The sequence below is a fragment of the Equus asinus genome, chromosome 4 (assembly GCF_041296235.1).
Source record: "Equus asinus isolate D_3611 breed Donkey chromosome 4, EquAss-T2T_v2, whole genome shotgun sequence".
Taxonomy (NCBI): Eukaryota; Metazoa; Chordata; class Mammalia; order Perissodactyla; family Equidae; genus Equus; species Equus asinus.
In genome coordinates this window covers 122,523,858-122,542,258 of record NC_091793.1, presented here as the reverse complement: position 1 = coordinate 122,542,258, position 18,401 = coordinate 122,523,858, and the positions used below count along the sequence as shown (strand labels likewise).

Sequence of the window (18,401 nt, the reverse complement as noted above, 5' to 3'; positions counted from 1 at the left end):
TATTAATTTTGTTTTTCTACTTCTGATGAATAGTATCCGTCAATATGTAATAATCTTTTATGACTGGCTTCTTTAACGCACATTATACTGATTTTTCTAGTCTGTTTAGTGTAGCTGTAGCTCTTTCTTTTTTATTACTGTACTGCATTGTGTAAATACATTAAAGTTATTCATTCTATCTATGGAGATTAGGGTACTTTCCAACTTTTGACTATTTTGAATAGTGTTGGCAACAATATTATTGTAGTATGTATATCTTGGTGAACATATGCATTTTTGGTAGGTGTATACCTAAAAGTAGAATAGATGGGTCACAGAACACACATATGGATAGCTTTAGCAGATGCTGCCAAAGACATTTCCAAAGTGACGGCAACACTATACACTCCTGCCAGCCAACACTTGTTATTTTCCATCTTTTTTCATCTTACTCATTCTGCTTTTGCTGTGCCTGTGTTGTGTTGTAATTTTTATTTGCATTCCTCTTACTACTAAGTGTATCAGGTATCTATTGCTGCATTGTAAATCACTGCAAAACTTATGTATAATCTAACAATCACCTATTATTTCTCATATTCGGTGGGTTGTCTGTGCAGTTTTTTGGCTGGTTTCAGCTGAGCTTATTCATGCAGTGTCATCCAGCTGGTGGGAAGGTCCCAGATGGCTTCTCTGTCATATGTGGCAGTTGTGCTAGCTCTCAGCTGAGGCGCCTTGATTCTTCCTCACTTGCTTTTGTGTCCACCATTAAGCTTGATTGGCTTCCTTGCATAGTAGCCTCAGTATACTTCTACCACTGGAACACTTCCGCCTGGTGCCGGTGGCAAGGCCTATTGAGATCTAAGTCTATCACATTCTATTGGGAAAGCAAGTTACAAGGCCTGCCCAGGTTCGAGGCTGGGGAAATAGACAAAAGCCCTCAATGGGAAGAAACTCGTGTTGAAAATACTATCCTTTCCTTTTGTACTGCATGTCACCTTCATCATAATATAGGAGACAATATAGATGAGGGGCTTTGTCTGGACTTTATATTCTACTCCATTGGTTTATTTGATTTTCCTTCAGACAATACCACACTGTCTTAACTGTTAGTTTAAAATAGGTCTCGATATCAGGGAATATAATTCCACCAACTTTGTTATTTTTCTCCAATATTGACTTGGCTACTAAACCCTATGGGTCTGAATTTCAAAACTGGCTTTCAATTTTTGAAAAACCAAGCTAGGATTTCTATTGGTATTTCTGTAAATACACAGATTAATTAGAGAAGCATTACCATACTTACATTAGATTACTAGTCATAAATATTTAAGTTTTCCTTAATCTCTCTCAATACTTTTCTGTAGTTTTCAGTGTGGAGATTTGTAGTATTTTTTAGATTTGCTCATAGGAATTTTGTGTTTTGTTGAATCTACTGAAATTGATATGATTTCTAAGTTTATTTACTATTTCTTACAGTATACAGAAATATAATTGATTTCTACATATAGATATTGCTTCTAGGACTTTGCCTTAATAACTTATTAACTGAATAGATTATAAATCTTTTTGAAGTTTTTATGTAATCTTGTCATCTGCAAATAATGACAATTTTATATCTTCTATGTTTATGACTTGATTTTTTAAAAGTTTCTTATTGCGTTGGCTTTGTCCTGACACACTGTAGTGAAAGTGGGCTGTTTTTATTACTTCCAATCCCAATGAAAAAGCTTTTAATACTGTACCATTTAATGTGCTGTCTACTGTGGAATTTTTGTAGATATTCTGTATTAGATAAATAACGTTTCCTCTTATTCCTAGTTTGCTAAGAGTTCTTATCATGAATGAGTATTTTATTGTCAAATTCTTTTTTTGGCAGCTATTAAGATGGTCATTTGGCTTTTCTCTTTCTTGCTGTTAATTTTATGAATTGCATAGATTGCCCTTCAAACCAATCTTCTATTCCTTGAATAAAGCCTCACCACCCATTATGATTTATAATCCTTTTATATATGGCCAAGTTCTATTTGCTAATATTTGTTAACAAATATAAGCAAATTTAAGTATATATAATATAGAATTTTTGCATTCATGACCCTGAGAAATCTGTCATGTAATTCCCTTTCTTGTAGTGCTCTTTTCAGGGTATTGGGCATATGCAAAGCTTTAGGAGGTGAGCTCTACTTTTCCACTCCCTGGAAAAGATTGTGTAAGTTTAGAGATAATTTTCCTTTCAGAATCTGGAAAACTACATTGGTTAAAATGAATTTTAATATGTATGTGTGTATGTTTGTGTGGATATTGTTTTTAAATTACAGAGAATTTTTCTTTAATAAATATCTATTTTCTCTTCCTTTGAAAACTTTGAAACGTCGTATTTTTGAAGAAATTCATCCAAATTTTTACATTTGTGGATATGAAGCTGTTTATAATGTCATCTTGTCTGTTTTAATGTCTACATGATCTATATTGATATCTCCTTTTCCATTTTCTTAACTGGAAATATGTTTTTTCTTTTTATTGGTCACTTTTGGTAGGGGTTTATTAATTTTATACATTGTTTCAAAAGCAAATTTGAGTCCGTTGTTCTCTTTTACTCCATTTGATTTCTCTTTCATTGAGTTCTGCTGTTGTCTTACTGTTTCTATTCTTCTATTATCTTTAGGTTTGATGTTTCTTTTTCCAGTTTCTCTAGATGGGAGAGTAAATTACTTATATAGACGTTCTATTCTTTCTTGTATAAGTATTTTCTTCTATATATTTCCTCCTAAACACAGATGTTTTGTATTGTATAAGTAAAGGTATTTTATTATTTTTTATGTTCAAAATATATTCTAATTCACACTTCAATAATTTTTCTCTTTCAATTTATATTATTTAGAAATGTAATGCTTAAACAGAGATTAGATTAGTGGTTACCAGAGGGGAAGGGGTGAGGGAGGAGGGAGAAAGGTGTGATTATGCACATGTGTGGTGATGGATTGTAATTAGTCTTTGGGTGGTGAATGCGATGTAATCTACACAGAATTCGAAATATATTACAATGTATACCTGAAAGTTATATAATGTTATAATTCAATGTTACTGCAATAAAAAATAAATTAATTAATAAAAAAAAGAAATGTAATGGTTAAAGAATAGTAGGTTGGTGATTCTCTTATTGTTATTGGTCTTTAGCCTAATTCCATTGTTCTTGGAAGTTATACTCTGAATGACTTCAATTTTTCAAAATTTTTTGAAAGTCATGAAGATTTCTTAATGCCTTAATGTAGTTTGGTAAATGTTTTAAGTGCATTTGAACAGATAGCAAACTGGGTCGTTTTGAGGTGTAGGATTCAATATATGTCAATTAGGTCAAATTTGTAATTTGTGTTTTTTTATTCTACATTTTTATCTTTGAGGGATTTTTTTCTGTATTGCTAAATGCACTCTCTGAATTTATTATTGTGGATTTGTATATTTATCCTTTTGGCTTTTACAATCTTTATATATTTCAAAGCTAGATTGTTCGGATTTAGGACTTAGGAAAATAATACATTGTTAGATTAGGTACTTAACATTGTGAAATACTTTCTTCATTTCTAACAATGTTTCTGTTGGTTTTTTTAAACAGTATGAAAATCTCATGATTTTACTTGTAGTATTTTACTCTTTAACATGTAGTATAATTACTAATTTATATTTCTTTAAATCTACCATCTAATTATTTGTTTTATGTGATCCACCTACATCATGTTTCTCTTTTCCCTTTTTTGAGGGTATTAATATTTTTTTCCTTTTTTTGGTAATACCTGTTAATCATACGTGACTTTACTGTTTTTTGGGTGTTTGTAATATGAGCCCTTGTCTTAATACATACGAACAAAATCATTAGCATTCATAACTTCCTTCTTTTCCTTTTCCAGTACTGTTGCCATGAATTTTGTTTTACATATCTTAAACTCCAGAAGATAATAAAGTTAGTTATTTGTACAGTCAATGTTAATTAACATTCACACATATTGGCCTTTCTGGTGTTTTACTATTCCCTCATTAATTTTCATGCTTCCGTCTAGGAATATTTTTCTTCTGCATGAAAAATTCACTTTAGGATGTCTTTTAGTGAGAGACTGCTGGTGACAAATTCCCTTACATTTTTGTTGACTGAAAATTTATTTTCTCTTATTTTTTGACAGATGTCTTTTCTGTGTATAAATTCTAGATTGAAAGTTGTTTTATTTCTTTGCCTGTTTGTTTCTTTCGTCATGTTAAAGTTTGTCATTCTGTTGACTTATGGATTTCATCATCTCTTTTGAAAAGATTTAAAAAGTCAGCTCTCAGTTTTAGTATTTCCTAGCTTTGTAAAGAAAGGTCTTTCTTTTTACACTGGACACTTTTAAGAATTTTTTTTCTTTTCTTTCATTCTCAGGAATTTGACTAAGATGTAGATAAATGTGGCTTTTTTGAATTTATCTTCCTTAGTCTGCTCAGCTTCTTGAATCTGTGTGTATATATAATTTTTTTAATGACTTTTGTGTTTATTTTTTCTGTATATTATTATTTCTCAGGAGTTGGCTTTGATATCCTGTGATAACAAAAGATTTTGCTTTGAAAAGATACTTTTTCAAAGTACTTTGAAAAGATAACTACCAATAGTTTCAAATGTGGTATTTCTTTGGATAGGACCTGGCAGGATTGGGTAACTTGTTGGTCCTTTGTCATCATACCAATTAGCTGATTCAGACAAATCTGAGATTACAGTAGTTTAAGGAGTAACTGGGAGGAGGAGAAATGTAGGAAATGTGTGTAAACAACTCATGCATGATATTAGGCTGTGAAGAGGAGAAAAAAAAGGAAATAAATGAAGGGGAAAATAAGTAGAACAAAATGTCTTGAAATAAACTTGGCCATATTCAAAAGCTACTATGAGAAAGAGGAGTTAAAGATATAAATGAGAAAGAGAATAATTGATAAGAAATTTCCTTGGGAAAAAAATGGATGCTGAGATAGAGTGTACAGCTACAAGATCAGCACTCAGAACATGACAGAATTTTCCTTATAACATGAGGAAAGAAAAAACAGTGTGTATGAAACACATGTATAGTCGACATATATATAAATAAAATGTTTATATCTATACATGTGTGTTTGTATGTATGGGTGCAGATTTGATGTCAAGAAGTTGTGTTAGTAAACATCTGATGACATATTTTCTCTGTGAGGTAAAAGGCAAGGTCATTTGCTGAAAACCATTGGGAGATTTTGGGCTTTGCAGAAGTTTTGAGAGAGGGAAAATATTTTTAAATGATTACTATGAAAATTGTAAAATGCTTGAGTGGGACAATAGTAAAAGGTTTGTGGGCATTGTTTAATCATCAGAGGAGATTTCTGACAGTGGATTTCATGCACTGTCACTACAACCATATGGGTAATTTTACTCAAAACATTGAGGAGTTATTATAGGATAGAGAAAGTGAATGTTTAGATTTATTCAGTGTTTAAGATGTAAGAATGGAAACCTTAAAATCTGGGCATGAATAGAGTGAAAGACTGGACCATGTTTCAGAGATGCACAGAATCAGGAGGCAGCAGATAGATTATGCACAAGGAGAAAGTAAAGTCGTTGGGGGCAGAGGGAGACTCAGTGTACAAGGAAAGAATTTTCTTAGGAAAGGAAAGAAAAGGAAGAATATTTGAACACTGGAGATTTTAAATTGAGCTTTTCCCTTCTCCCCTCCACTCCCAGAGTGAGGGGGCATACTTATTAAATATATACCAAACAAAATGCGTGAAAATGGCTTTGAGTAAGACAAATCCAATAATCAGTATACCAATTACAGATTTAATAAGATCCTTGAAAAAGTTTAGTGAGTTTCTTATTAAATAAGATTTTAATAACAGAATTCACTCTAGCTGGAGAGAGTTTAGTTTAAAATTCTGAGTAGGTCTTAGTAATAACAACAACATACTATATTAAGAAATTCAATTTAGTTGACATTGCTTTTCAATAAATGTAAAGAAAGCAAAGGACTGAAAATTTTGACCAGAGTTTTCTGTGAGATATTTAGCTATGTGAAAAAGACAAGGTTAACACTGAGGCATCCATTGCTTCTGTCCAGTTGTTTCCACAACACCAATAGTTCTTTCAGAACTATTTAATAGGCCTTACTTACAACCTTGCTGCTTAATCTTATCATCCAGCCATTTCTTTTCTGTGGCCATGTGGTAGAGTGACAGCCCTAGTTTCCAACAGCTTCCCAGTCATGATGATCTTCCCTGCCCGGGCAGCTGACCAGTGGTGGGGAGTGAGAGTGCCTGTCCTGGATACAGCCAAGAGAGGAATGCATTTTCTATAAAGAATTTAAAAACGAGAAAAAATTCAAATAAAATGCAAGCATTGGCAGTTCTAAATAATGTCAATAATAAAATACATTCTTCCTTGAAAAAGAATTGGTGGCCTAAGTTCTAAAAAATTGCTGCAGTTACCGATCTTTAATACAGGAAGTCTTCACTTTGTATGTATCTGATATACATGAATTTCAGTTACCACTTTTAATAAAATAACACTCATGTCTCAACAACATGGTTCAAATTTTAGTGATCATGCTATGTCAAGTGTGAGCAGTTGCATAGAGTATAAACTTCACTGGTAGCTGGTCAGTCCACGAATCATAATGTAAATAACGGATGCACATCATGATCAGTGGTCGTTACATCACTCCTTTCAAACTCTGTCAGTGATTGGCCACTGGTACTGAATCTGTTATTCAGTTCCTGCACAGACAGCAAAGCCTGCATCTGCTGACCCCTTGTCTCACAGTGATAGGCCATGTGTCATTTACAATATTGGATATTAAAATGAAGCAACTGGCCAGCAAAGATGAAAGTGCAGCAAGAAATGAAAATTGATAATGCTGAAAAAAAGTGAAATCTTAATCAAATTTAAGTGCAGATATTAAAGAAATAGCTAACTGTGGGAATGTTGATACTGCCGCCATTCCAGAGACTCTAGCTATGCAGCCAGAAGATCTTAGTAATGGCAAATTTAGACACATAATGAAGAAAGCAGTTGCAACAAAAAAGATAAAAATTTCTCAGAGGAAGTAAATCTGGCAAAAACCTTCACATTAGAAGGAACCCTTGGAGATATTTAACAATATTGAAATCACGAAGATTAAACTATTAGAAGGTGATCTAAAACTAAAATGAAGGATGATAATTCCTCAATCTATAGAAAAGATGTTCAATTCCTATCATAAATTATATGACAAGAAGAAGCCAAGTATTTTTACTAAGAAATAAAATACTTTAATTTCAATGTTTTAGATTATGGTTAAATAACAGTTTTACTCTTTTTCACTGACCTTTACATTTATAACCAACAGTAAAGGAGTTTTTAATGTTTTGACAAAAAATTTTAAAGGTCATGGAACAATTTTAAATTTTCCGTTGATTGTTAAAATCACTTTGCACAATTCCAGCTTGCAAAATTATTTTTTCTGTCTCAACTGCTATCCAAAGTGAGGACTGGCTTTCCTATTCACATAACTATCAAATTAGTATAATCTTGTTACTTATTCTTTAGTGAACATTGTACTTTACGAAGAAGTTCATTTGGAAAATTCCCAATTATGCAATAAACACACTGACTCAGCTACACGTCTTCATTTAAATAGAAAATTCATAACAATTTAAAATAATTTAAACAAAACTTTGGGCTAAATTAGTTTCTATAACCCTTATGGCCTTACATATCCCTGCAATTAAAAAGTAAATTTGAAGTTAACGATAATGGCACTCTGTTTCTTCAACTTTGTCCTTCTTTGTGATCACTTTTGGTTTCTATTTGTGTTTAAAATTTTTTTAATTGCTAAATTAAGCCTCCGATTTTAATTTTTTATTACATTAACAATAATATGTGGGCATAAATTTTTATCTATATTTCCAAAAATGTATTATTGTATACAATTTTTATACAATATTGTATACAAAAATTCCATTAATGCATTTAACAACTGTTACTCCCTTACTTTTTTGTTTCTCTGTATAATATTAATTATATTGGATTTGCTTTGCCACAGTTGTTTCCAGTCTGGCTTTAACTTTACCGTGCTTCTGTAAAAAGCTTCAGATTGTTTTTCTCACATGCATCCTGTCTCTGCATCTGCGCATCCCTCTAGTTAACTTGCCTGATATCTGTTTCACGCTTATAAAACATTCCATTCAAAAAGGAGAGTCTGGTTCTTGTATCAAATCTTGTTTGCAAAATTCCTTTATAGTTCCACACACACTTCCAAAATGCCAAAAGTTGGTGATTGGATTTCCATATATTGACGTCTCTTAGATGACTCTCTTTTTCTTTTTATACATATTAGCTATCTCTATCACTTTCTATTGGTGTCATTTTTTATGCCCTTTCTCCACTCTGCAGTGTTGCCCTTTTGTGTGGTCTAATATAAATATTGCCCATTAGCACATTTTTGGGATAATACATTGTCGCTGCCAGACTGCTTCCTTCCCAGGCCTGCAACTGTGTTCAGGCCTCATTCCTTCTATGAGTGTCTCCATCTCAGCCCTGAACTTGCTCAGTCTCTGTTCCTACTGCAGTGAAACAGGACTTGCCTTGCTGGATCCTGAGAAATAGCCATAGCTATTAAAATAAGTTTATTATTAGGAATAATAAATTCATTTTATAAATCTGCATAATAGATACATATTGTCATAAAATGTCACATCAATTGTGACTGAGAACTCACATCAATTGTTAATAAAAGAGCCAAAGGTCAAATATACATTATAATAGACTGACAGAAATATTATACTCATTTCAGTTTAATTTTGCATTATACTTTTACACAAATAACTTGTATCCACATCTGAAATTTAGGAATAGATAAAAGATAACAGGGAAATTATCCATTAAATCAATACCTCAGTAAATTACTGTTTGAAAACTACACATACATGCAGGGGCTGGCCCAGCGGCGCAGCAGTTAAGTTTGCACGTTCCACTTTGGATCCCGGGTGTGGAACTGCACCACTTGACAAGCTGTGCTGTGGTAGGCGTCCCACATATAAAGTAGAGGAAGATGGGCACGAATGTTAGCTCAGGGCCAGTCTTCCTCAGCAAAAAAGAGCAGGATTGGCGGCAGATGTTAGCTCAGGGCTAATCTTCCTAAAAAAAATACACATACACGCACATACACATACACTTATGCATTTTTTTCTGTAGCATAGTTATAGTTTTAATTTTTTATTTAATTATACATCTTCATGTAAATAAATGAAAATTATATAATTATTGCTAATTTCTGTATAGTATAGTATTCTGTGAATATAGAATATGTTATGTTAAAATTTTTCTATTATTGGATGTTCAAATTGTATCCAATTAGAAAATCCCAATATTCATGTTAAAAAATTAATTTAAACTCTTCTTTTAGAAGGAAAACTAGCTGCTTTCAATTTGATTATTACTCCCATTTCTGTACTTCTTTAGTTTTCTCTGTAATAAATAACTAATAAAAATTAAAATATAAAAGTATTATGCAATTTATAAACTAACCAGCAAGTGATGAGTTAACATAAATTGATGGCATGAGATTTTATTCAAAGGATTTTATTATGAAGAGACTGTGGGTTTAATACCTTTACCTGTATTTTCTAAGTGAATAAAGTGACATAATGAAAGAGTCTCTATAATTGTCAAATAGTGCCTTAAATCTGATGAAAATAACACAAAAAAGCTTAGTGTTCCATAATATCAAAGAAGAAATCAAATTTTCTAGAGTATATTACTGTAAGCCTGCCAGTATATGAACGGATATGTGATGACCATATAAAGGTGAGCAGGAAGGGTGGAGCTCACGGGTGTGCCGCTCTTGTGAGGTTGAGAGAGAGGATATTTATAATGGAGGAAATTTTTAAAATTTGTATTGCTTGCTTGTGGTTTGGGAGTGTCATTCATTTCCTAGTGTGACAGGTATGGGTTTGTTTCAGATCAAATTATACAATGTAGCATGGGAAACATGATTTTTCTACAGTACACTGGAGTAATATAGAGAGGTTAATGAAGAATTAAAAACAAACTGCAGCCAGAGGAGAAGCCATTATCAGGGAGTAAGGGAGATTAACTCCACAGTAATATCCAGTTAGGACTGGATCAGATGGCTGTCAGTCCTTTTTATAACATTGGCACATGATCGATGCCTCTAAAAGTTTTACTCCAGTGCAAGACTTAGTTACCAGTAGCCTGTTCCTCTGAAACCGGCATTGGGTGTATTGCATTCTATTCTTTAATTGGACTCTGGGGATAATGAACATAGGAAAACAAGATTTGGTCTCAGATAGTATTCATATATGTGTTAAGTTTTTGTACATGCATCTTGGCCTTTAATGCATAGAAATAATTAAGATAACTTTGTAAGGGGGCAGAAGAAATGTGGAAGAATAGGAAACTGACTACAAATAATTATAACCACATAAAAAAGAAAAGCCTAGAGGATGATTTCTGTCACGTCAGTAGACCTCAGTTCCAAAAAGATAAAAGCAGTTGGCAGGTACAGTTGTACGTGTATAGATGGAATTCTACGAGATTTGATTAGTAAGGTAGCAGAGGATTTCTGCTTCCTAAACAACTCCTATTTTGGCCTAGAACTGAAACATTCATCTAGATCATAGAATTGTTTGCTACATTGTACCTACATTACTTTGAATAGTCTAAACACATTCATACATTTACTATTTTTATTTCTTAAAAATGTATACACATGCATAGCCTGTGAAATGGTTCATAATCAAGTTTCAGAATGAAAGGTATGAAAATTGGATCATGATATTAGCACTTTAGTAACTATATCAAGTTAAAGAAAGAAGGATTAATTAGCACTCTACTATTTAAATAATGTAAGTAATCTATTTTGTAAGAATTGGTATTGTATAATTGGAATTAGTAATGCTGATTCATTTTTTAAATATAACATCCTTTATGACTTCATCATTTTGCAAAATCAAATAAGTCAATGTTAAAATCTACAGAAAAGGTTACTAACCAATAATTACTTATATGACTAGTTTTTCCATGTTTCACTTTCAGATGAAGTCCCACAACTTCACATGGACTCATTATATTCCAACTCCACATTTCCTGCTTTACCTTATATGTTATTTTTTCCATCCTTGTCTCTGATATGGGCGCATGCTCAGTGATGTCGATTGATATAGGACAATTCCATGTTAAGGTAACTGAAATTAAAAGACATAAGTGTCTACCAAATAAACTGTCACTAAATCAAAAGAAATGTCCCTGAATACAAGGCTAGAGAAAATAGTAAGGTACTGTCCTGAAAATAATTTATCTCTTTCTGGAAAGTACAAAGAACATTTTTTGAGGCTTTTCCATCATTAACTAACTTTATATTTTTACATCAATATCATTTTCTTAATGCAAATTGGAGCTCTACACATTTGAATATCTGAGGGCTTTAGAGTATAAAGTGTGCATTATCTATTTTGCAGTTCTTTTGTTATTAAGGTGGAGTGGGCCCTGAACTGCAAGGGATTGGATGAAAATAAAAAGGTATGACAACGCAGTCAAAGCTGAAATTGAATAATTGATTAAGAATAGAAGTCTCTTTCTGTGATTTTTAACAGCATAAACTCACCATTTCAGTACTGGTGTGCAAACTCCAATGACTAACACTTGGAAGGGAGAGGAGTCAGATTAGGAGCACGTTTGGAAAATTCATTTCCTTTGTTCTCTGCATTTGTAAAATGAATCATGTCCTTTCTTCAACTTTGAGCATTTTTAGCACTTTTTGGAAATATTTTTTATTTCCCTAGGACTTTCTCCAAATGACTTCTTTTCTTTAAATCCTTTCTTCAAATTTTTCTGTATCTGAAAATCGTTTGCATAACGTGTCCTTGACTCTTAGTTTATTTTGGAACTGAAATATGCCAGATTAAATCTGATGATATCTGAATTAATTAATATTTAAGACCTTGCTATGGGTCTGACATCAGACTAGTGTTTAGACATATAATCCATGAATATGTTTAATTTTATTTGTGGTTTGATCTCATATATCTCTCTATCATACATCCTTTTTATCAATCCCCTCTTCTGCCTTCTTTAAATCACACTTCAGACAGAGCGTTCGATTGACCCCACAGTCCACTGGATGTAACTCAGTCATGTTGCTCTTCTTACAGCAATAATCCTCCTATGAATAATTAATTCATCTAACATCCTCATGCCTAGCCCCTTCTTTGTTTTCTGTAGCTAGCATTCTAACCGACATCATTGATCTCCTGCTCTTAAATATCACTATTGGTTTTCTACCGGCTAAATTAAAAAGAAATCCTTCTCAAACCCTCGAGATTATTTAACAAGATTTGTCATCCCTCCTTCCTTATACTGTGTATTTTATCTTCCTAATTTCCTACCTTATTTCTCTTGCTTACTCCTCTGTTCGTGTTAATGCTCTGTCCTTTAATGGCAGACAATCACTAACACTCCCTGTTATCTTTTCATAATTTATTTTTAGAAAGATTCGTCTCAACTAACTTAAAGTCATATCACTCCCTAACAATCTCCTTTTGAAAATATCTGAATTATATCAATACTAATGCAGTATTCAATTTCCCATTTTCTCTATCTTGAAGGAACTTTTCATGAATTTCCCCGTTTATCCATTATATTTATCCAAATGTAATTTTCTCATATTCATGCCTCCATTGCTGTCACTGTCTGAATGCTATTTAAGACCTTAGTAGTCTTATACCTGCTGACTGGATCTTTTTCTCTCCCCACATGTATCCATTCCATGTGTCACTACACAGGATACTGATTATGAAACATGGCTACACTACCTAAAAACAGGCAATTCATTTAACCTCTCTGAGTCTTGATTTCCCAAAATGGAGATAGCAATATCTACCACACAAAGTTTTGTTTTAAATAATTAATATATGTAAAGTAGCCAGCCCTGGTGGTCTAGTGGTTAAGATTTGGTGATCTAACCACCACGGCCTGGGTTTGTTCCCCAGACAGGGATCCACACCATCCATCTGTCAGTTGTCATAGTGTGGTGGCTGCATGTTGCTGTGATGCTAAAATCTATGTCACCAGTAGTTCAAATGCCAGCAGGGTCATCCATGCTGGACAGGTTTCAGCAGAGCTTCCTGATTAAGACAGACCAGGAAGAAGGAGCTAGCCACCCACTTCTGAAAAACTTGGCCATGAAAATCCTCTGAATATCAGCGGGGCCTTGTTTGATATAGCCCCAGAAGGTGAGAGGATGGGCAAAGAAAGACTGGGCAGGGTTTCACTCTGCTGTCACAAGGCTGCTGGGAGTCAGAATCAACTCGAGGGCACTAACTACAACAACAGTATATAATATACTTTGAAAATTGCCTAACATATATTAAGTATTCAATAAACATTCTCTTTTAAAATTACCAGTGAATCTTTAAGGTAAACAACACATTTTCTAAGATGCCCATTCTACTTTAGAATAAATACTTTTTTGTGGAATAGTTCCCACATTCCTAAACTGACAAGTGAAGCCTAAGAGACTGTGACAACTTTGTAGCATGTCAATGTGGCTAGGCTTTACTAGGGCCTCCAATTATGTGGACAAACAATAAACTAGGTGCTGCTGTGAAGGAATTTTGCAAATGTGAGTAAACTCTCTAATCAGTTGACTTCAAGTAAATCAAAACATATTATTCTGGGAGGGCCTGACTTAATCAGGCAAAGCCTTTTGAAGAGGGTTTAGGCATTTACCGTGTCTCTATATAGCTTGTGCCCATGAGGTTGTAGCCGGTCATGATCTTCTTCTCCTGACTGCCTGCCCTTCTAGATTTCATATTTCCTTAGCCAGCCTCCACAATTGCAGAAGCCCATTCTTTATAATACATTCTTTGTGTACACACACATGTCTCCTACTCGTGGGCCCTTTTCTTATAATATGATCATCTTTCTCCAAGAGACTACAATCTCTGTGCTCTGCTGATCTTGCATTTACACAGGTTGTTATACACTAACAGTATATTTGGAACAGCTAGCATATTAACTCAAATAAATCATTCTCTAATGGGATCATGTAATTAGCAAAGAGTCAGGCATATAGTAGACCCTCAAATAATACTTTTTATTGAATTAATGCCAGCTATATTTCTCTATCAGCCTTCAAACTAATGTGAGTCTGTTTCTCTCATGCGGCTCTGTATCTCCAACAGCCCTTTCATAATAATCATATTTATACATGTGAAAAATATTTTTTCTCTTGGTTATAATAACATATTAAAAAAGACAGAGCTGGTTGACTAATTAAACCCAAAATAGATTTTCCACTGGAAATTTTACAAGCCGAGCTTCTTCCAACTTTTTTTAATGGTTAACCTTTTATCTCAAAAACCTCTAATTATCCATAAATTAAAAGCTGGAATTGAAAGAGAAATTAAGAATACAATCCCAATTACAATTGCAACAAAAACAATAAAATACCTAGGAATAAATTTAACCAAAGAGGTGAAAGTTCCGTACACTGAAAACTATAACACATTGTTGAAAGAAATTGAAAAAGACACAAAGAAATGGAAAGATATTCCATGCTCTTGGATTGGAAGAATTAACACAATTAAAATGTCTACACTTCCTAAAGCAATCTACAGATTCAATGCAATCCCTATCTAAATTCCAATGACATTTTTCACAGAAGTAGAACAAAGGATCCTAAAATTTATATGAAACAAGACCCTAAATAGCCAAAGCTATCCTGAGAAAAAAGAACAAAGCTGGAGGCATCACAATCCCTGATTTCAAAATATACTACCAACCAATAGTAATCAAAACAGCATGTTACTGGCACAGAAACAGACACACAGATCAATGGAACAGAATCGAGAGCCCAGAAATAAAGCCACACATCTATGGAAAGCTAATTTTTGACATGGGAGCCAAGAACATACCATGGAGAAAGAAGAGTCTCTTCAATACATGTGTTGGGAAAACTGGACAGCCACATGCAAAAGAATGAAAGAAGACCATTGCACAACAGTAGACGCTATACACAAAAATTAACATCAAAATGGATTCTTACTTGAATGTAAGACCTGAAATCATAAAATTTCTAGATGAAAACATAGGCAGTGCACCCTTCAACACTGATATTAGCAGTGTATTTTCAAATACCATGTCTGACCAGGCAAGGGAAACAAAGAAAAAATAAATGAATGGGACTACATCAAACTGAAAAGCTACTGCACAGCAAAGAAACCATCAACAAAATGACAACCTAGCAATTGGGAGAAGATATTTCCAAACCGTGCATCTGATAAGGGGTTGTGTCCAAAATACATAGACAACTCATACATCTCAACAACAAAGAAAAAAACAACCCAATTAAAAAATGATCAAAAGATCTGAACAGATATTTTTCCAAAGAAAGATGCACAGATGGCCAACAGGCACATGAAAAGATGTTCAACTTCACTGATTATTAGGGAAATGCAAATCAAAACTACAATGAGATATCATCTCACACCTCTCAAAATGGCTATAATTAACAAGACAGGAAATAAGTGTTGGTGAGGATGAGGAGAAAAGTTAATTCACATACACTGCTGGTGGAAATGTAAACTGCTGCAGCTACAATGGAAAACAGTATAGAGATTCCTTAGAAAATTAGGAATACAACTACCATGTAATCCAGCTTTTACACTGCTGAGTATTTATCTAAAGAACATGAAAACATAAATTTTTAAAGATATATACACCCCTATGTTCATTGCAGCATTATTCACAATAGCCCAGACTTGGAAACAACATAAGTGACCATGAAGGGATGAATGGATAAAGAAGATTGGGTAAATATACATAATGGAATACTATTCAGCTATAAAAAAAAAAGATGAAATCTGGCCATTTGTGACAAAGTGGATTAACCCTGAGTGTAGTATGCTAAGTGAAATAAGTCAGATGGAGAAAGTCAAATACTGTATGATCTCACTCATAAGTAGAAGATAAAAACAACAACCACAACAAATAGATGCTTAGATACAGAGATTAGATTGGTGTTTACCAAAGGGGAATGGGGTAACAACAGAGCAAAAGAGGTGACAGGGTGCGTGTGCCTAGTGATGGATGATAATTAGTCTTAGGGTGGTGGACATGATGTAGTCTACACAGAAATAAAAATATAATGATGTACACCTGAAATTTATATAATGTTATAAACCAGTGTTACATCAATAAAAAAAATAATCAGTGGGGCAAGCATGTTCTGCTTCGGTGGCCCAGGGTTTGCCGGTTCGGATCCTGGGTGCAGACATGACACCATTTGACACGCCAGGCTTGGTAGGCCTCCCACATATAAAGTAAAGGAAGATGGGCATGAATGTTAGCTCAGGGCCAGTCTTCCTCAGCCAAAAGAGGAGGATTGGCAGCAGTTAGCTCAGGGCTAATCTTCCTCAAAAAAATAAATAAATAAAAAATAATCAAGATGAAAGTCAAAGGAAAATAAAAACAGGATTCCCAATTACAATTCTTTAATTGAAGATATTCTATTAAGTGTCAGTATCTTGAACTTATACACAGTCTGGTAATATGTGGCTAGTAACTTAATTAGGCCATTAGAAATTAACCTTTCAAGGAGCCAGCCCTATGGCCTAGTGGTTAAGTTTGGCACACTTTACTTCGGCAGCCCAGGTTCATGGGTTTGGATCCTGGGTTCAGACCTATACCTCTCATCAAGCCTTTCTGTGGTGGTGACCCACATACAAAATAGAGGAGGATTCACACAGATGTTAGCTCAAGGCTAATCTTCCTCAAGCAAAAAAAGAGGAAGATTAGCAATAGATGTTAACTCAGGGCAAATCCTTCTCAGAAAAAAAAAAAACAGCCATTTGAGAATTTACCAATATAAAGGAAGAAAATCAAAACCTTCAGCAGTTGACAACACCATTTCATCGACACAGAACTAAGCAAAAGACGTATATATATATATATTTTTGGTGAGGAAGATTGGCCCTGATCCAATATCTCTTTGAATCTTCCTCTATTTTGTAAGTGGAACACCACCTGAGCATGGCTTGATGAGTGGTGCATAGGTCTGCACCCAGGATCTGAACCTGTGAACCCACAAACCCAAGGCCACCAAAGCAGAGAGTGCAAACTTAAACACTACACCACCAGGCAGGCCCCATATTTTATTTCTAAGTATGCCTCGAGAGAAAAACCATGGATGATGATTTATAATTAGTCTTTGGGTGGTGAACATGATATAATCTACACAGAATTCAAAACATGTTATGATGCACATCTGAAAGTTATATAATGTTATAATCCAATGTTACTGCAATGGAAATTAAAATTAAAAAAGAAATGATAAAAAGAAAAACATTTAAAAAATGCATGCTATTTGAATTTTTATCTCATTACAGCAAATGAGATAGGACATATAGTTTTATAAAACTGTAAGCCATCAGGTAAATGTCAATAAAGATAAAATAGAAAAAAAAAAAGAAAAGCCATGGAGACTGATTGAAACAAAACATGGTTCCTTGAAAAGATCAATAAAATTGATAAATATCCTGAAAGATAGACTAAGATAAAAAGACACAACTTACTAATATCAGGAATAAAACAAAGGATATAGCTACATATTCTATAACCACTAAAACATAAGAGGAAGCTATGAACAACTCTACTCATACAAATTTAATAACTTAGATGAAATGGACCAATTCTTCAAAACCATCAAGAACTACCAACTGATCTAATATGAAACAGGATTTTAACCCACAATTAAAAAGCTTGTGAAAGGCCCAGATGGTTTCATTGGAAAAATGAGCCCATGTTATTTCATTTGAGAATTGTACAAAACATTCAGAGAAAAATTAGCACCAATTCTACATAATCTCTTCTGGAAAATAAAAGACGAGAAATGCTCTCTAACACATTTTATGAGGACCATAATTACCCTGATAACAGAACTAGGTAAAGACGTCACAGAAAAAAGAAAACAACAGATGAGTATCTCTCATCAACTTATATGCAAAAACTCAACAAAATGCTAACAAATCAAATTCATCAATATACAGATATATTATACACCATGACCAAGTGCAGTTTATCCCAAGTATTCAAGGCTGCTTCAATATTTAAAAGCTAACCAATGTCAACCACAGTATCAATAGAACAAAAAATGTGCAAAGTCCTATCAAATTGATGCAGAAGAAACATTTGACAAAAATTAACAGCATTAATGATAAAAGCTCCCCGGAAAACCAGGAACAGTGAAAATCTTCAATTTGATAAGAAGAAGCTGTACAAAACCTATAGTTCTCTTCTGCTTATTCATCTCACAGCTAACTGATTCTCCTGATGTCATACTCAATGATGGAAGACTGAATTTTTTCCCCCTAAGAGGGAGAACAAGGCA

At 33.6% G+C, this 18,401-nt stretch overlaps 1 long non-coding RNA gene across 1 annotated transcript; it reads right to left on the bottom strand.

The window, feature by feature from the left end:
• Positions 1–5,776: 5,776 nt before the first annotated feature.
• Positions 5,777–12,450, bottom strand: LOC139045197 (uncharacterized). The gene is made up of 3 exons (XR_011503094.1): positions 12,400–12,450; positions 11,111–11,199; positions 5,777–6,305 (listed from the first exon to the last, which is right to left on the bottom strand). It is a non-coding gene; the product is annotated as an uncharacterized lncRNA (long non-coding RNA).
• Between the last annotated feature and the right edge of the window lie 5,951 nt (positions 12,451–18,401).